Source organism: Myotis davidii, unplaced genomic scaffold (genome assembly GCF_000327345.1).
Source record: "Myotis davidii unplaced genomic scaffold, ASM32734v1 scaffold496, whole genome shotgun sequence".
In the NCBI taxonomy this organism is placed as follows: domain Eukaryota; kingdom Metazoa; phylum Chordata; class Mammalia; order Chiroptera; family Vespertilionidae; genus Myotis; species Myotis davidii.
Genome location: NW_006289398.1, coordinates 263,825 through 275,201, shown reverse-complemented (window position 1 = coordinate 275,201; position 11,377 = coordinate 263,825).

Below are 11,377 nucleotides of genomic sequence, written 5' to 3'. Positions count from 1 at the left end.
CAAAGTGTTACATGATTTCCCCCCCTTAGTAGTGGTGGAACTACATATATATAGTTTTTGTTCTTGTTTGGGGGTCTGTGATGTTAAAATGTCCTATAATTAATATATGTCAATTGTAAATTGAAAGTTTTAAAAAGAAAAAGGAAAGCAGTATGGAGTAGGATCAGGAAGATAAACTAGGAGCACTGTTTCCTGAGGGTACTCCCCTCTGTGGGCGCCAGGTCCTTCTTATTACATGTGCATCAGCTATCTGGCGCTGGTATTGCACTGAGATTCAAGGATGCAACACAATCAGTACTTTTTAAAAATATCTCCTGCCATCACCAGGAATAACTTTAATCACAACAAACTTGTTCTCTCTCACGCTCTCTCTCTCTCTCCATTTAAGTCTTGGTGCAAATGGTTTCTTCTAGTTAGGGGGTCTAAGGCAGCGGTTCTCAACCTGTGGGTCGCGACCCCTTTGGGGGTTGAACGACCCTTTCACAGGGGTTGCCTAAGACCATCGGGAAACACATATATAATTACATATTGTTTTTGTGATTAATCACTATGCTTTAATTATGTTCAATTTGTTACAATGAAATTGGGGGTCACCACAACATGAGGAACTGTATTAAAGGGTCCCGGCATTAGGAAGGTTGAGAACCACTGTTTAAGGCAAAAATTACAAAACTTGAGGTCTGGCTAAAAATGTTGTATTTCGTCCCTCCTTGTATCACCACATTTCACCATTTTAGAAGAGTTGAAATCAATGGAAATTCTACCAGATTCTATAAATTGTTCCCATTTTCAAACTGTCTTTCTTATGCCTATTATTCTAAGTGAACTCCTTCCTAATACAATTTAACTTTATTTTCTCTTTCAGTCTTTCCTAAAAGTTGAGTACAATTGATCCAATTTTACATTACTTAGGGTACAGAAGAGCCTGAATGCAACAGCCTTTCATCTTTATAACTTGTATTAAAGATCATAATTCAATTACTCCATCTCTTGCAGAAGAAGAAAAAAAAATTATGCCTCTCCAATCTTACAATGAAACTAGGTTTTCCTCTGTACCTGTTTCAGTCACTTGAATGGCTGAGTTCTCCACATTTGTTCTTAAGATGAATGGCATTTCTGGTAAAACAAACAAAACAAAACAAGTACTTAGTGTTTGCAAATGACACTCAACTAAGAAGCAGGAATTTAGGTAAATGTTAGTAAGGAATACACTTCACAATGTTGTGTTTGCTTTTTAAACAATAGAACTACATTATTGACCCTAGTCTGCTTGTTATTTCTTAAAATCTCTAAGTTATACTCCGTGCTTGCCAATTTCTAGCCATTCCTCTTTTTGAAACTTGTTTTTCTTCCTTTTTCATTTTAGCCCACTGCTGTGTCTTACTCATTTTGTTTACTTCTTACTACTTCTCCAATTTTCTGGGTCATTTTCATTCTAATCCTGTCATTGAGAATGGGACTTCCTCTTCTTAGTTTTCATTTCCCAGCTAGGTTTCATTTGCTGTGTGAATGAATGCTTTTTCTCATAGTGTTAGTCATTGATAAAAAAAAAAAAAAATGTTATATGAGATTAGGTCCAGGACCACACCTCTAAGAGAGAACAGCTTGATTCAGAAGATATAATGACTCCGTAGATAGTCACTCTCTGGGTTCTATTTTCTGTCCTGCACACAGCCAATAATTCTAGTTTATAAACCTAATTTTATTGGCTTCAGATACAGTGGTAACATTGAACAGAAACAAAGTCTTGCCAAAATCTTAGTTCCCTTTATCTATCTGCCCTATTACATAGGCCATGTGAAGATAAAGCAAGTCAAAAACCACATTTGACCGGTCTCTTTTTGGGTACTTTCTCTTCAGAGTTAAACCACACATTTAACATCTAGATAAAGGCCATCAAAACGACAGGCAGTGGGCTACATTCAACAAATGTTTTCACTCTACACAGGGTTGTTTATGAAGATCCAGCCTTGGTCACAGCAGAGAGGAATCCCTCAGTGTTGTTCCTTAAATTTTCATCTGTCACAAAATCTCCTTTACATTTTAGTTTTAAAAATCTTTAGGGTATAAAGGCCCTATAGGAACACAGTAGTAAATAAAGAAAAGCCTATGTTTGGGCTAGAAGATACATATACTTAGAGAATAAAATCTGGAAGGGTATGCACTAAAATTTCAAGTGATTTTCTTTGGTTGGTAGAATTTTGAGTGATTTTTAAAAAGCTTTCTTTTCCCCACTTTTATTTGTCCTAAAATAAATTTTTATTTGTGTAATTTTTTTAAGAAAAATATTTTAGAGAAATTTTGTTGGTGATGCTGAATCACAATTATATATGTTGGATCATAATGATTTGTTAAGTAACAGACCTATCAAAATTGTTTGTGCATCTCATTAAAAAAAGTTGTCCATATCCTCCAATGCATCTGTGTTTACCTTTTCATTAAGTAAAACATGAATATGAAATAAAAATGGTTAAAAGTAATTTTTAATGCTATGTTGCTAATGGCACAAATAAAAGCAATGGGACTAAATATATTTCATTATTTTTAAAATTACTTGTTAAATATTTTGCAATACAGCAAACTTAAAAGTTGAATTCTAAGAAAAGTTTATTTGGGTGTTGGGATTTAGTAGCTGAAACCCCATAAAATACAAATAAAAAATGGGAGAACGACTCCATTGACTTAGTTCCTAAGTCATTAACACTCATTTTTCAATTCCATCCATCAGTTATCCGAAGGTTTTTTATGTAATCTGGCTAACAAATGTCTATCTTTCTTAATGTCAATCTGTTTTCATAGCCAACGGGAAGGCATGACATTCAAAATATTTTAGCAAATTGTTTGAAAACTCTTAATCTAAAGAATTTTAAGCAGCTTAGGAAAATGTTTCCAAGATTTTTAAGTGTGTAAATATCATAGAGCTGACACATTTATATTTTTAATTGTTTCAGAAAAAAATCACAAAACTGTGGCAATGTATTCAAATATCTATTTCTAAGTTCTCTGTAGCACATTTCTTTTTTGAGTAATACCTTTCTTTGTTATTGTTATCACATTTACTTTGAAGGGGAAGATTAATATTTTTTAAAATATGCCACCAGTCATCATGAAAAAAAGTTTGCCACTAAATAAATATCAAACATTTACACAGTATGAAAGATTTCTGGAGCCACTCCCCTTCACTTTTCAGCGTGTGTGAAAATTAAACTGTATTTTAAAGGCATTTATTGTGTAAAACTATCACATGTGGCACTATGACCTTTCTTCTGTGAATCCCCCTAATTCTTAAATTTCATTTATAGCAACTGCTTCATCGATTTTTCATAAAACATTGCTTTTATTTAAGAAGCTGTTTACTGGTAACTGCACATTCCTTGGTACATATTTACTTTGGTGGCACAGAAGAAAAGTGGTTATTTGTGTATTTCATTATTGAACAAAATTTAGCAAACACTGTAAGCTGAGACAAATGTAGAAGCTTCTATTTTCCACCTACCTACAGAAAAGCTTCTATAATACCTATTTGATCAAATACCTTTTTCTTCAAATCTTCAGCTTATTTTTTTTTCTTTTCCTGTTTCTATCTTAGTTGACAAATGTGTCTGCATCTTAGTTTTGTCAACAAATTGTTTTCTTTGTTTTTTCCCAGCCATTTTTAGCATAGCGAGAAATGCCACTATATTGCCCCCCCCCCCATATGTACCTTTTGTCTGTTACAAAAAGAAGTCTCTCTTTTTGCAAAGTAATGGATTCGATATGCATGACTTTTAACATCACTGAAAAAAGATATAGAAAATTATCTTCCTATTCTGAATGCTTATTTTTAAATATTTTGCTAATTAGAGAGCTTTATATTAATTATCATTAGCCAGCCTCTCAAAGAACAATTTTTAAAAATGTGGCTGACATTGTTACGTCTGATTAAATTATTGTGGCTTTTTTTGTGTGCCATGATTTTGATAAAGTGCTAATAGCAGAGGTAGAAGCATGTGATCTTTCACATTTGAAAACGTTGTGCTTGTGCTTTCATTATTTTACATGCATGCAGTGTTATCGCAAGGTCCTTTTTAATCCATGTGTCCGTTTTGAGAAGGAAGCTATAAAAAACACTCCTTAAACCCACTTTCCTGGGCATGATCATTGGCCCCGTGATCAAGAGGGAAGGATTCCTGACAGCGTGTTTTGAGCGCCTCTGAACGACAGAATTCCCAATCTTCCCTCAGGTTACCTTGTATGATGCGTGACAATTTAACTACTGACCAAATGACAGCTCTACCGTCCATGTATATAATACATTTTTCTTTTTCTTTTTTTTTTTTGGTTAGAAACATCCCAAACTCCTCCATCAAAAAACATAAAACAAAGAAGAAGTCACTAAAAGTTAAGGGACAGCGAGCACATGGAAGACTGGAAAAGCAGAGCTGTCTAGAGGACAAGTGCCAACAGCACACGGGAGATCTGAAGACTCGGCCAGGACCAGGAGGTAGAAAAGCATAAGGGAAGACTTCTGCATGAAGCCCGGGGTCCGAGAAGTGGACCAAAGGGGACCCAGGTTGGTAGCGCCCCCTGGCACCTAGTGGTAGCAACTACAAATCCTTTCTGGAGGGAAGTCCTACTCCTCACCAATGAAGATGAAACAAATAACAGCTCCTGTTCAAACATCATCAGCTCAGAGGGAAAAGTCATCATGAATAATATAAGAAATAAATATAATTATATCTCATGAATTTCATTTGTTGATGATAATAAATAGAATATAAAAGAACTAAGTATGAAATTATTTTTTAAATGAAGAATTTCTCTTTTCATTCATGTTGGAAAATAGGTGTTGGATTTGATTTCTCACAATCGACAACTATTAATCTATACAAAATATATGAACAACCGTGTTTAGGTTTTGGACAATAGATGGTACGGCACTGTGACCTGGAGAGAAAAGAAACAAGCAAGGTGAACGCCACATTCTCTCTGGCTTCTTCCTGAGGACATCTTTCAAAATGAACACAAGCTCTGGAAATCAAACAGATGACACCAGTCTCACTTGGTGAAGGACAGGGGGGTGAAAGCGAAGGGAGGGGGGAAGCTTGAAGATCAGACATAGGAGGCACCGGACATTTGAAAATATTAGAGAGGAGGTAGTGACAGAGCAGCAGCTCAGCTCCAGAAATCTGTTCTTGAATCCTCTTGATTATGTAGCTGAGTTTTAAGCTGCATAACAACAGGATGAGACTGTGAGGCCCGGCAGAGAACAGCTCCTGGGAAATGTGAACTGAATGGAGAGTCCAGAAGTTGCAGATTGCTAAGAGTCATGAGAGTTCCAACCAACAAGTACAGAAACTGTGGTGAACACTCTGAACATTCAGTTAAGACCTCCCAAAGGCGATTATTTAGGAAGAGGGTTGCTGGAGACCCTGTAAAGATAATAACTGAGGGCAAGAGCTGCACTACCCCTAAAATAAAGGTCCCTATAGACACATCCATCAAAACTAAAACCAACTCTCAACAGGGTCAGTATGATCTGCAAATAAAGTAACCAACGAATGGTGGGGGGGGAGAATCCTACAAAACTCATTAAAAAGAAAGCAACAATATTCCAACTCTCAAACACATTTATAATGTCCAACATATAATACAATTATATTACATGTGAAAAATCAGGAAAATATGATGTATGGCATTAGAAAAAAATAGTCAATAAAACAGACCCAGAGATAACACAGATTTTGGAATTAACAGAATTTTACAAATATAGTTGAAGATTTAAAAAGAAAGTGGGACATAATGAGTGAACAGATGGGGGCTCTGACTAGAGGAATGTATGCTGTAAGAAAAGAAGTGAAAAATCTAGAAATGAAAAATACAATATCAAAATCAAAATGTAAGAATCCATCAGAAGATAACATATGGGACACTAAAAAAGAAAAAGGATTAGTGAATTGGAAGATAGACCAATAGAAAAAATATGAGAAGAAAAAGACTGGGGGGCAGGGGAGAGCCTTAGTGACCCATGTTAAAAGAGAAAATCAAACAATCTAAAATATCTGTAATTAGAGTCCCAAGAAAAGTAGAGAGAGAGAGATTAGGACAGAGAGAAATATTGAAGAAATGCATTTGCACGCTGCTTAATGACATTTCAGTCAATGACAGACGGCATATATGATGGTAGTCCCCTAAGATTATAATAGAGCTGAAAAATTCTTATTGCCTATGGATGTGGTAGCCCTTGTAACATTGTAGTACAAGACATTACGCGTGTGGGCTCAGTGATGGCAGTGTACATAAACACACTGCACTGCCTGTGCTATAAAAGTATACCACACATAATTATGCATAGTACCTAGTACTTTAAAATGATAATAAATGACTGTTACTGGTCTGTGTATGGACTGTACTATGCTTTTTATCATTATTTTAGAGTGCACTCTCTCTACTTATGATGTGAAGAGGGCCAGCTTTAGGATTTGGTTCATACAATTTTATGTCTCTTCCTGTTTACCATGAGAACCATTATTTCTGCAGATAATGTGTTCCAATCTACCCCTGTCAAATGACGGGCCAATGCACCCATTCCTCAGGTGCTGTAGGAACTGGCTGCTAGAGCTCACAGCTGAACCTTATTCCAGAGAATTGTCCTCAGACCAAAGGAGCAATGATGCTCAGAGATGTCTCACTTAGGAGGTGGAGGTTGGAGAAGGAGGAAGCTCTGGCAGCAATGACTGCCTCGGAGGTGCAGCCCAGCCCCCTTGCCTCAGTGTGTCATGACCCAACGAAGCCATCGCTGCTTCTGTGTTTCCTTCTGGGATCAGGCTGAGGCTGGGCTGCAGCTGGGCCCACATCCTTACCCAACTCCTTCCCCTGAGCTATCCTGCTTACTCACTCCTTACAGGTTTCTCCTGGGTGAGCCCCTCAACAAATCCCTCACACAGAAATGCCAGTCTCAAGCTCTACTCCTAGGGAACCCACCCTAAGAAACCTGCCTAGTCCATCTGCTTCTACAGCTGTCCAAGGAAGAGGAGATGTTTGTGTTGCTTCTCTTCTGGGAAGAATGTGTAAAAACCTTCACGTGTCCTTGAATACTTTGTGGTTTTGGTTTCTAGTCCTGTACATTCATTTAGTTCTCAGAGGTTAATAACCATCATCGCGTGGTGGACCTCTTCGGGGTGTGTATGTATTAAAGAAGAGAAACCAAAGGACAACCCTGGTCCCCTGAGGCATGTGGGTGGCAACAGCATTTCAGTGCTTTTCTTAACATAGCTTCTACCATTTAGGGTGAAGCTCTGACAGGCATATCATTTAGCTAAAGCACAAAACCCAAATCTCATCATAATTTGAACACTTCAGTGCTGCTGCTAGAAACGCGATGGAGAGTCAAGCTTTGGTATCTGCTGACATGTGTTAGTTCATGAATTTGAAATGAAAGAGATCATTTACACACTTGCATAAAACTCTTCATCAACTTAAAGTTTTTGAAAAATATTGCAATATTTCAATTATCTTTTTCCAAGAACTGAGACAAGAGGGCTGACATTCATTGGTGGCCGTAGGTATTAGGTCCCCTTTGCTAATAAGAACCTGGCCACAAACAGCCTATATCAGCTATTGGGAAAGGGCCAAACCACAATTTGACTTTAAAGTTCTGCTGGGTTGCAGGCCATAGCATTTGCAACATATCCAGATGCTGAGGAATTTGTGTGCAGCAGCATTAGTTTTTATGATTGTACTAGAGGCCCGGTGCATGAAAATTCATGCACTGGAAGGGGCATCCCTCAGCCTGGCCTGCCCTCTCTCACAGTCTGGGAGCCCTCAGGAGCAGGAGGCGACCTGGCGATCAGGGGAAGGTGATGTCCCATCACACCTCTGCTGCTGCCACTGCCAGCAGCGTAAGCCTCAGCCGGCCCTGGTTACCTGAGCCTCAGGCGGCCCTGGGTGGCTCAGGGGCTGAGGGGACTGCGGGACTCTGGAGGCAGGCGCACGGAGCAGCTGGACCTGCCTGGGGGTGGGCCCAGTCTTGCCCGGCATGGCTGAGGGGACTGAGCGCCTCCATCTTGTGGCTGTGGGTGCTGCCATCTTTGAGGGCGGGGCAGTCAATTAGCATATTCCCTCCCTTTTGGCTGTGGGTGCCACCATCTTTGTGATGGTGAGGGTCAATTAGCATATTTCCTCTTTATTAGATAGGATTCCTATTAGATCTTTCAGTCTCGTGTGCTGCTACCAACTGAAATGGAATCTGGCTGTCATAAAAACTAAATAAATTTTGTCCATCACTCACCCACACAAAAAGACTCCTCATTATTGGTGAGTTGGATTGCTAGAGAGTAGCCATGCTTGATCTGATTTATTTCTCATTATAAATGGCAGATGTTGTAGACTTACCACATGGGTCAAATCAGGCCTAGAGGAATAATTTGCTTGGTCTGAATAGTGTATTTAAGAAAAATTAAATCAACTGTTTTAAAAAAAAGTAGGAATTGCATATATACCTTGATAATCAGCTTCTTTTGAAAAATTGAAGAGTCTATAAATACTGGACCCACAATCATCACAGTTGAGTCATAGTATCATTAGATCCCGGATGGGAAACAAATGGCACACTCAAGTTGGAAAATTTGAGAACTGTTGGCAAATGTATGTAGGGTGTGTAGGGAAACCACACAGTCAGGAGCAGTCCTCTGGAACTGGTGACGTCAGGGAGTGGTTGCAAATCCAGAAGGAACAGGAAGCAGTGGATCTGGAACCCAGAGTCAGCAAGTGGAGAAGCCTGTCTGACAGAGCTGTGACCTTGGGTGAAGGACAGCCAGCTCATGATGGTACCTCAAGGAGGAAGCTGGAGGAATAAATATCTAAAACTCGCTCTCCTGACCCTCTGATGACTTGCTAGTGGTCCTCATTGGCCAAATGAAACTGGAATTTATAAGTCAAGGGAGCCTCTTGAGGCAGTCCATAAAGGTTAGCCTTGGGGGGCCTAGAGCAGAATGGAGAGGTTGGAGGGGGGATGTGGAGGGCCAGAAGATGGCTAGCTGAATTATCTCTCACTCCTGTGCAGAGAACTTACATTCTGTTTGTCACAGTCTCCACCATTCTCTATTATGCCCATACCAAAGCTACATATCATTTGCCATTTATCATTTATTATCATGTTGGCATTGTGATGTTTCTTGTAGGAAAGAATCATTCCTCTACCAGTGAGCAAGAAAAAATAGAAGACCAAATTCTTCAAGAAAAATATTACTATGTGTTTAATATGTAAACAAAATATACGTTGGCATGCTGCATCTCTCTCCATATATCTACATCTACATGTATATCGATTTGACAACTATCTCCCTACAGTATAGTTGCAAGAAATGCCAAATAAAAACTGATGTGCCACACAGGAACCTAATACGCAAATGTAGAAACTGGACATGGCACAAACATTGCATCTCTTCATTATTTTTAAATTTTTATTGTGTTTAATATTAAGTGTTTCTGTATTACTCTCAAATATCAGTTGGCGAATAATTGGGACTTAGAGCAAGTTTACCGCCATTGAAGTAATGCTCATCTTAACAGGATTCCATCACATGGACATGTTCAAAGTATGTAATAGCAAATAGCAAGCAGGGTGATGATAATAGTTAATGTGTGTCAGACACTGCACTCAATGCTGAAGTACATACAACCCTGCAAAGGAGGTACTTTTCATACCTTATAAATGAAGATCCTGAGTCTTAGCGAAGTTCAGACTTTAAGGTTACATACCTTAGCTGGTCATCTGAAGCAGGAGGCAGGAGAAATGATGTACCAGTCATGAAAATGAACCCTTAAATAATGTGGCACATTTGTGACAATATAGGCAGCATCAGAAAGTATTTCAAAATTAATCATAATAATAATAAGTGGTAATATTTGAGGCTGTACGGTATGTCCAATACAATGCTTAGCTTTTTACAGATGTATAAAGAGAGAAAAATTATAAATCTATCTTTTGCAAGAAATTTAGATCTTTGATTATACCGCATCTCTCTTATGTTTTCAGCTTCCCCTCTCAACTAGATCCTTCTCATTAACTTTGATGAAGCTCAAGTCTTTTCTGTCTTAGAAGACAAACAATTCCTCAAAACAAAATAAAAAAGACCTTTTCTATTTTCCCATCTGGGTGTCACATACCATGTTTCTAATTTGTATGGTAAAATTTTTTTAGAAAAAGGTGTCCATAATGTTGGTCTCAATTTTGTGACCTCCCCATTCATTTGTGGACATGGACTGTCAGACCCCTTCTAAGGGAAGGGGGAGTTGCTGGATGCAGCTGGATCCCCTGCTGAGGGGCATGTGGTCTGCAGACCACAGCTCTCTTCTCCTTCAGGGTCTGTCTCAGCTTCATTCATCTGGCACAGGTCATGTTCTTCCCGGGCGGACATATATGGTGACAAGTGAGGTGGGGGTCAAAAGGCTGGTCATTTTGGCCTGAAGGCAGATAACTCCGAGTGGTAGCATTTACTCCCGAGGTCCACATCTGGTTGGCTGAAGATGTTTAGTGGCTAAGCACTCAACTCATATTAGAGTTAATTAAAAATTGATTTAAAAAATTTCTTCCCTAGAGAGTTTGATTCAGCTGATCTGCGGAGGAAGATGTGTATTTTTACAAACAAACTCTTCAGCTGTACTGTGTCCAGTTCGGATCCTCTGGAAAGCAGATACCAAGATGAGGTGAAAATGCAATACTTTTGTTTTTCTGAGAAAAGTACACGTGTGAGAGGAAATGGGGAGGAAGCTGGGGAAGGCTGGAGGAACCACCAGAGAACAATGCCAGTCTGACCCCAGTGAAGGGAGGGAGGATTGGGTAGAAGCATCTCAGAGTGCTCTGCTAGGTAAAGAAGCTTTAGCAAGGCTGATGGCTGGTCTGCAAACCAAGTTACCACGGAGGGCTCTGTGTCTTTCAGGATCAGGCCAGCCAGGCCCAGTCATTGGTTACACATGAGCCGTCTGTGGGATGCGTGGTGTTGGCCCTGCTGTGGTGATGGATTTCAGAGTGCAGAAGCTGGGGTCTCTGGTCAATGAAGCTCCCTATGGCTGGGGGTCTGTGAGGCACATTCTCCTGGCTGCCACGTGACCCTACAATTTTAAGACAATGGGATGAGAAGGAAGATAGAAATGGGCTGTAGTGGGAGATATGTTTGGGATTCAAGGCAAGGTTTCCTGCTGTTTTTTTGAATGGAAAAGACTTCAGTGTATTTGTAAGCCTAGAGGAGGGAATCTGTACAATGGGAGAAGTTAAAATAAAGAAAAGGAGGGGAGAAACTATGGATAGAGAGAGGGTGTGTGGGGTGTGTGTGTGGGAGAGAGAGAGAGAGAGAGAGAGAGAGAGAGAGAGAGAGAGAGAGAGAGAGAGGAAAAG